This window comes from Poromitra crassiceps (genome assembly GCF_964638095.1).
Source record: "Poromitra crassiceps genome assembly, chromosome: 9".
In the NCBI taxonomy this organism is placed as follows: Eukaryota; Metazoa; Chordata; class Actinopteri; order Beryciformes; family Melamphaidae; genus Poromitra; species Poromitra crassiceps.
Window position 1 is genome coordinate 18,665,342 of NC_139630.1, and position 9,635 is coordinate 18,674,976.

Genomic DNA, 9,635 nt, shown 5'->3' on the forward strand with positions numbered 1-9,635 from the left:
GTGTTTATCAAGTCTAATCCTACACTGTGGACAGTGAACACATGGTTTATCAAGTGTTTATCAAGTCTAATCCTACACAGTGGACAGTGAACACATGGTTTATCAAGTGTTTATCAAGTCTAATCCTACAGAGTGGACAGTGAACACATGGTTTATCAAGTGTTTATCAAGTCTAATCCTACACAGTGGACAGTGAACACATGGTTTATCAAGTGTTTATCAAGTCTAATCCTACACAGTGGACAGTGAACACATGGTTTATCAAGTGTTTATCAAGTCTAATCCTACACTGTGGACAGTGAACACATGGTTTATCAAGTGTTTATCAAGTCTAATCCTACAGAGTGGACAGTGAACACATGGTTTATCAAGTGTTTATCAAGTCTAATCCTACACTGTGGACAGTGAACACATGGTTTATCAAGTGTTTATCAAGTCTAATCCTACAGAGTGGACAGTGAACACATGGTTTATCAAGTGTTTATCAAGTCTAATCCTACACAGTGGACAGTGAACACATGGTTTATCAAGTGTTTATCAAGTCTAATCCTACACAGTGGACAGTGAACACATGGTTTGTAGAAAGAATGGATTACCTTCACAGTAAATAAAGGCTCCTAGCTTGAGATGTGATCTAGGCTCCATGTGGAGAAAGATCTCAGCATCAATATGTCCCCCCTCTCTTTCACGTTCAGGCTGACATGCGCTGCACTTTCAGTGTCTAAATACCTGCAGTGTTTTGATCATTAAGTTAAGTTATCCTTTATTTATCCCCATGGGGATAACAGTACTAACCACTGAGCCAACGTGCCGCCCTAGCTGGGTCATGAGACAAACTAATAGCCACAGCTGCACAGGGCACAGCCTAGGGTTGCACGGTATACCGAAATTTCAATACTTTTTCGATACCTTTTATTCAAAACGGTTCGGTATTGGGAGTTCCCAAAGTTCGGTACCATCACTTTAACTGCTCGTTGCTGTGCTTTTAAAATGAAGTTGCAGGATTCCTCGTCTAATTAACGTTACAGGCGACACAACAAATAAACACACATTTCCCAGTGTCTCTGCATCACACTGGACATCAACACTAGCGGGAGACTTCTACCCCTCCAGCAATGTTATGCGTAACGAACATGAATCTTACCGAGAGGGAGAGACCTAAGCTAAAGTAGCTAACACAGCTAAGCTAAATATAACTAGCGTGTTAGTGTTAGCTAGCCAATCTGAAAAGCATGTAAACAGCGGTGAGATTAGTGAGAGAGTTGGTAAAAGGAGGAGAGACCCGCGAGTGCTTGTGCAGAACTGGTGCAAGTTGTGTACAGCGGGTAATGAGCCGCTGTGATGAAGATTAAAGCGAGATTCACGGAGTTGAGAGCAGACAAACACTCGCAGCTGCAGCATCCTCTCCAGTCCTGCACATGACGCCTTCAGGAGCCGTCGGTTAAGCCAAAATAAAATTTGACAAAATATATTACTCTAGGAATTAATTTGAAACTTTGCATCAGTATAGTCTCATATCTATTGACCTTGTCCTTGACCTTTCACGAATGCACATGCTTTGTTTCGCAGTTGTATTTCGGACTCACTAATGCACACAATCTGTTTTACAAATGCACATTCTCTGGTTCGCAGTTGTATTTCGGACTCACTAATGCACACAATCTGTTTCACAAATGCACACGCTCTGGTTCACAAATGTAATATTTATGCGAACTTGTAATATAAATTCGGAAATGCACACGCTCTGCTTCACAAATATAATTTTTATGCAAACTTGTAATATAAATTCGGAAATGCACACGCTCTGCTTCACAAATATTATTTTGAGGCACACTTGTAATATAAATTCACAGATCATGCGAATTGCTCAATGTGCATTTACAAACTGCTTCTCACTTGTGAACCTGTCTACATTTGTGAGAGAAATTTCTGCGCTGCCTTTTTGAGACTCGTCTAACGGTCAGGTCAACGAATGTCACCATTGGCTGATAAAGCTGTGTGATTCTGATTGACAGATTCATCAGCCAATCAGGTGTTTGCTTTCAGCCAATCATATGGCTCCTTACATTTTTTCCACACGTTCTCCACACGGAGCTACTGTTATGTGCGCATGCACACAGCGTTCAAACACTGGCGGGCAGAAGAACAGAGAACAGCAACAGCATGGAGACTGAGAGCTTCTTTTAATACATCCATGATGGAGAGACTTAATCAACCTCAACCTGTAAGTAACACATTTATCTCATTATCCCCTCTAGTCATACCTTCCCCACGGTATCAGCTGTTTGTTTCCCCCGAGTGCCCAGGTCGCTTAAGCAGGCTGTAGGTTATTGTTATTCAACGTGATAATGCCTGCTGCGTAGCCCCTATCTGTACTGCTAACCTAGCTAAACGCTACGCTACGTAGCGTTTAGCTAGGTTAGCAGTACAGATAGGGGCTAGCTGCTGCGAAGCCCCAGAACTTCCCCCCGTCGAAACTTCCGCCCGTGGGAATATTTTTGCTACGTTAAAACTAAGCACGGATGGCAAGGAAGATTAGAGGAGGAAGCTCAGCCAGTGACTGCCACACCAGGCAATACCACAAACATGATGCAAATCTGCGCGAACACCACCCGTCCTAATTTGGCAACATCTAGCTCATAGCAGATACCGTTAAAGTCAGATAAACACTCTCATAGGCTATCTGCCGAGGCAGATCACATGGCTAATGTTATACGTTAACTACATTAACGTTACTTGACTGAGGTATGAACTATTCCACTGAAGAGAAGTAATAATAAAATGATGAAAGACTTCTCCAAACTGAGGTACAAACTGTGTGTGCATAGTGAGTGACTGAAGCACAGGGAGGGAGGAGAGAGGATCAGCAGAGAGCAGCACAGGAGGAGGGACAGGCTGTGTGTAGTGAGAGAGAGGATCAGCAGAGAGCAGCACAGGAGGAGGGACAGGCTGTGGGTAGTGAGAGAGAGAGAGAGAGAGGGGGGGGGGGGTGTCACTGTGTGTGTGATCAACATTGAAACTATTTATGTCCAGTGTGTCCATTTGATTTTACAAAATATAAGCATTTATTTGATATTATTAATATTATGATGTGTTTTAGTTTTACATAAAATTAATTAGATGAAATATATCGTCACACTGCAGGTTTAGCCTCACTGAAGATACTGCGTTTATTTTAATTTTGTGAAAAGTAAAAAGTATTTTTATACTGTTAACTTAACATACAATGTTTACTGATGTTCCAAATAAATGTTCTATTATGTTATTAAACAAATTTTTGTTCAACGGCAACAAAATTATATATATAATATTATATAGCCAGATTTTACAATAACTCATAAAGGTCCGCGATGCAGATGATGAATTTCCCCAAGGGGATAAATAAAGGATAACTTAACTTAACTTGATACCGTGAAACCGTGGTATATTTGAATTATTATACTGGCACATGGTTTTCATTTTATTTGAGACAACAGTTGCCTCTTGTTTCAACTGTGGGGTAGACAACATTAGTCACCGTTTTTGATGTGACGACGGGTGATCCGTCCACTTTTTTGTAAATGTCTCAATCTTTTTAACTGATCAATGATGCTAAATAATAATGCTAACTGCATTTAAGTGATGTATGACGGCTGCGTGGTGTTTGCGCTGTGCTAAGGTAAACGGCGCTCATCTCATTCTGCGGCTTGCTTGTGAAGCTGACAACAAGTAGTGGAGCAACGTGAACGTGTTGTGAGCTTATAGATGTATTCTTTGATATGGAAACAATTATAGCTCTCGTGTTATTTGGCCTTTTAGGATACAAAAGAGAACGTGACATCACATGGCTGCCCATCCATTTGAGTTCAATGGAGAGGATATTGTTGTGTTGCACTTTCTTGATAGTTAAAAAATTTATTTTATGAAAAGAATATATCTTCAAAATCCAGCTAATGAGCTCTGGCACATAATCATTTACAAAATAAGCATTGCTTTATCATTTCATGTACCTCTGACTCTACTGTCAGTGCCTTTTAAAAGCTTTTTATTCATTCATGTTATTTTGTTTTACAGGACCTATCACCTCTGGCCATGCGTACAGCTCGAGCTTTGTATGACATATTGGGCAGCGAGTTATCATTGGCCCCAACTGCCTCACAAAGGACCAACAGAGTGGAAATTTCCACGGTCAGGGCAGGCCAGAGCATGCCAGTGATGGCGGGAGGCAGTGGCCAGACTACTGTACCCAGTGCTCCTACAGTGAGGGAGGCCTTGAGAAGGTGATGCAGTTCTAATTTAATACATTTGGCAACACAAGATCAAAAGATTAGTCTAGGTCAGATTTCCAAAAACCTTAACCCTGAACGTAAATTGTGTTAAGTTATGGCATACATGTGTTTTAGGGGTAATAGGGGGTGCCTAATCCAAATCTGCTGTATGCCCAGCTCACACATGGCTTCTAATGCCTCAAAATGGATCACTTAAAGCAGCAGTAAGTGGTTTGGTCATTTTGGCTAACTTCCTGTTAGCAGCTGGAGTTAGCATTCCCCGCCCTCGTCCCTGAGCAGCGAATCATCTCCCTCAGACAGGTAGTTCTCTCTCTCTCAGGTCTGTGACTGACAGACCTGTGTTATGGACCAAACACTCCATATAAGTGATTGCGATGGGACTATAGAACTATTTTAGACTTATATTAACAACAAAAAATCACTTCTACTTTAAAGATGGCGGCCACCACTATGCTGAAGTATATTAAAACCGTATATTTTTGACTCAACTAGGTAGAAACTTAATTGAATTTTCCTTTTTTTCATATACTGTATGGGGAATCCAATGCTATATTGTGATTTGAGATCAAATATGAGGAATTTTAATTTATTGGTGAATGTGTTTTTTCCAACCAACTTTATCCTATGACTTCATAAAATATTTGCTGTCAAATACTTATTTACATACAGTATTTGTATTTGAAAAGCTCCTGACTTGGTGACTGAGATGGGCCATCAGGTGTATTGGGAAGATGGGCTCCTCAGTGGGGATACCTCTAGGCAGATTGTGCAGGCTCCTATGCCCAAGATAGGTGCTCTTGGGCACACAAATGGCTCATTTCCACCGCTGGTATCAGCGCGGCCCTGCCCAGCTCGTCTCACTTTTTTGTCTCATTCCACCGATCAAAAACGTGGACAGTCGGGTTGAGTCGGCGTTGAGTCGTGCTAGTTTTGGTCCCTGCTCTGTTGAGGTTCCAGCGCTGTGGACCCGGTACCATACGGTGACGTGAAAACACTGCAGACGACTGATTGGTCAGGCAGAATCGTGTTTACTGTATCTACCGTCAATGCTGGATACCAGTTTAGTGGAGCTTACCTTCTCTTCTGTTATTTCTATCAATCTTTTGTGTTGCTGCCTTCGGCTCTGGTGAAATGAAATCGATCTCCTTGCTCAGCTTTAACATGCGGTGGTTTTCAATTGTTTTGAGAGAGAAAAAGTCAACAAAATTATCCTCCTCCTCGGGAAGCCCTTTGTAGTTGTGTGCTACGTCGGCTCCGCTAGGCCGGAGGCGGGGGTTTAGTGAAGCCGCGGTCTTGCCTGGTGAGTTGCCGCCGGGGTAGTGGGCTGGCTTCCCTTCTCCCCGTAGCGCCTCTCCCGTCCCCTGCGCAGCGCATGCATGTGAGTTTGAGTAACAACAAAGTGATATCCATTCTCCTAGCCGATTGTCACATTTGCCCATGTACACTGTAGGCCAGTGATACTCAACTGGCGGCAAATGTTCATGTCATTCTGGCCAATACTCCACTTCTGTTAAAGCATTTCAGTCTGGAATCTGGAATATCTTTCAATAATCTATGATTTAGCTGCTAAATTGTCAAATACCGCCGTCTGCTTGCTACCCAGGCACTTATGTATGTACTTAACCTAACTAACTATCCGGTGTGCACAACATTGTCAGACTAAACTCCGGTTGACACCCCAAAAACCTACAATCCGCTACAGAAAAATGTATATTGATTGTTTATTAACTGGCCCCTGGCCTTCTATCATTTCACGAAAGTGGCCCCCGGGCAAAGCAAGTTGAGTATCCCTGCTGTAGGTCATTTAGAGGCAACAGTAGTTCATAACCAGTTTAAAAGTTCCATGTATGGATTTAATTTTAACGTTATACGTTATAGGCTACTTCGGCTATGGGCGGAGAGCAGATATGTGGTCGCTATGACGACCAGGTGTGGGCGGAGGCGAGTAAACTTGCTATGGAAACAGAGTCTATATCAAGTAGAGACGAGTAAGACCAGGTCGAGTAGAGCTGTACTGTGCTGTTATATGTGGTGGAAATTAGCCAATAGGTAGCTAGGAGGGTTGGTCCCCAGTGGTGATGGTTGAATGACCTCCATGTGGCTGTGTGTCAGGCAGACAGGGATATTCCTATGTCAGACTGGCTCACAGGAAAGTATATGTCTGTCTGTTTGGTATTTTAACTTTAACTTATTCCCACATCAGGCCATTCCCACACATCTTCAGTAAACCTGCTGATCAGCCAAGGGGGAAAAGACGATTCACCGCTCCTGCCACTTCTGTTGTGAAAACGACAAACTTTCATGTATATGTCCTTCCGAGACCCACTGAATTCACACCAAAGGGCTCAGAAGAAGAACTACAGCTTGCCACTGCCGGCCTTGGGAAGAGGATGATACGTCTAGCAGAGAACTGGGGACACAGTCAGGTAATCAGTCTATGCTTAAATATAAATACATATTGATCAGTTGCTGTATAGTGGGTTGTCTTCTTACTTCTTTTCTTTTTTAAAGATTGAAGCTCAACTTTGGGAGGTATTTCCCAAACTGAAGACCTTGAAAGGAGGCTGGATGTTTTACAAGTCCACAGGTAGCATTTTAAATCTCCAATGATGCAAAACATACCTCATCTATTTTTCATGTTAAAAGCCCTAGATAACATCCTTCTTTGAATTAACCATTCACACCACTCGTGAAATTGTAGAGGTACTTTAAAAGTTTTCCTGACAAAGACTTATTTGCCTGATATTAATTGATGCATGACTTAGGTTTTAATGGACACTATTTCTGTTTTAAAATAGGGGGTAGTGGACGTCGCAAACTCACATCAATTTTACAAGGACCTGAGGGGTACACCTATGAGACACTCAAAGGGGCATCCAGCAGTGGCAAGAACACTTTATTTCTAGTTCCACTACAGGAGCAGCTGTCTACTGAACCACTTCCCTATGACTCTCCAGAGTTCGCCAACATGCCAAAGGCAAACTGCATGAAATGTGGAAGTCTAATGCCTTTGCAGCTGTTACCGTTACATGTGGAGGGATGCAATGTAAGCTGTGCAACTTTCCTCTAATTTCTATCATTTCTATTGTTGTTTATCTTGTTCTCGTGTGCAAATGACTGTTTGAATGTCTACAGCTCTAGCTCTTTTTTTTAAGGAGGTTGAATTTGAGTCATCTCCTGATGAAGACTGCACAGTTATTGAGAAGCCAGTTCTCCGAACTACAGCTCTCTCAGACCTTCCTACCACTGAGATTGGAGAATCCACAAACATGGGAGAATCTATTGGGATGGAAGAATCCTGTGAGGTAATCAAGGCAGTAATAAAGGCTTATTCTTTATCCACCATAGGAAGCAAGGTAGCATAAGTTTCACTTCATAGTAATGTGATGATTAAAGGTGTAAATAGGTGGGGTATATCACCAAACTAATGTTTTGTTAAGGGACACACACAATGTACCCAATTTAGATCATAGACATGCAATATTTGCTAGCTATAGTAAATATAATTCTGAGGTTCATAAACTGACAGTTTTCTTATTTTTTTGTTTTGTTTTGCAGGTTTGCCCAATCTGTCAGGCAGCGTACCCAATTGATGCCCTTCCATTTCATGCCAGCATGTGTGGTGAAGGGTAAGAAGTTTATGACTAAGATCCAGATAAAAGGTGTGTATGTATATATATATATATATATATATATATATATATATATATATATATATATATATATATATATATATATATACATACACACACACACACACACATACACATACACACACTTTAAATCAGTGGTTTTCAACCTTTTTCATATCAAGGACCATTATTTAGTCGCCATTAGAGCCACCATTTGATGAGATTTAGCCTCTCAGATCCAAAACTTATATTTTGTTATTGTTGTATAAGATTTTGTTCACAATTCAATGCTGTATTGCTGTGGTAGAGAGATAACAACAGGCAAACGTTGATCAAAATAACAATTCTTCTACATTCTCTAATTGTGTGAACTTCTTGTAAGTAATGCAGATATTTAACAATAACTTAACTCTTGAGTGTAAAATGAAACCAAATGGACCCTTGCGTGACAAGCTGGACCGGTATCACATTGAGAACATGCAGGCAGAGACAGTTGATGAAAGAAAGGACTTATTTGTTAATGGTCAGGAAAATGAGTTATGATTTTCAATTGTTGATGTTTAAACAATTTGACTACCTCAACAGAAAAAGCCTCCTGTGACCTTTGGCTCACTCCCATGGGGACCATGTTGGAGAAAACTGCTGTAATATTACAGCTGTAGTTGTAATAACATAAGTCTTAAAGGGGCAAATACTTAGGGCTTAAGGCCTAAACATGGTCGTCCGTCCGCCTCGAATTGGAGCCGTCTCGCCGTCTGCCGGCGCCAGCTAGCCCTACATGCTCGGACGCCACTACGCCCTCCCTCCCTCCCTCCTGTGGAAGCTCCGTGTGAAAATGGCGGAGATTGTGTGCCAGGCAGTCTGAATGAAATTGAATGTAACGTTCCCAATTCTATGTATTAAATTATAAAAAACGACCCTCAACATTTGGGAAGGCTAAGCCACACAACTAGTTCGTTATAATCTAACATCATGCTTTGAAATGCGACTTTACGACGATAAGCCAGGGCAACGGCCAATCACAACTCTCCTGCAGCTGACGTCACGCACGTATCGTCGCCGTGAAGTCACATTTTCGAGCAGCCCCCGTCAGCCGACGGGGCCCCCTCGCCGTAGGACGGCGCTCCACCCGCCGTCATACGGGGAGGGCGGGGCGAGGCTCTGACGGACGACCATGTTTAGGCCTTTAGATTGTATGCCTTTGTATGGTGTTTGCTTTAGGCAGGAAAAAATATGTAAACAATAAAAAAAAAGCATGTTTTGTTTCCCATTTCTGCAAGTAATTTTTTTTTTGTCTTAACACATTGAGTGCCAGCCATTTTTTCAATCCTGTAGGTAAGTTGTGCCAGGTTTTTTTTTGAGGATTCTGGCTCATTTTACAAGAGCCGAGGATTATTTTCTGTTAAGAATTCGTGAACACCAATCATCTAAAAATAACTAATAGAATGTGTGCTTTCTCTGTCTAAAAGAGTTAGTTTGCAGAGTTAGTAGTTATGTAGATATTAGCCGTTGAGTACAGCATGGTTTCAGAGATTTTCAGAGAGTTTGGAGATAAATGGATTTTTAGAACCACCTCACGTGCCTGTGATTATGGGTGCCCTTGTCTCCCACTCTGTGCGCTCTCTCTCTCTCCTCTCTCTCTCTCTCTCTCTCTCTCTCTCTCTCTCTCTCTTTTTGCAGATTTTGCAGAGAGAGAGAGAGAGAGAGAGAGAGAGAGAGAGAGAGTGTGTGTGTC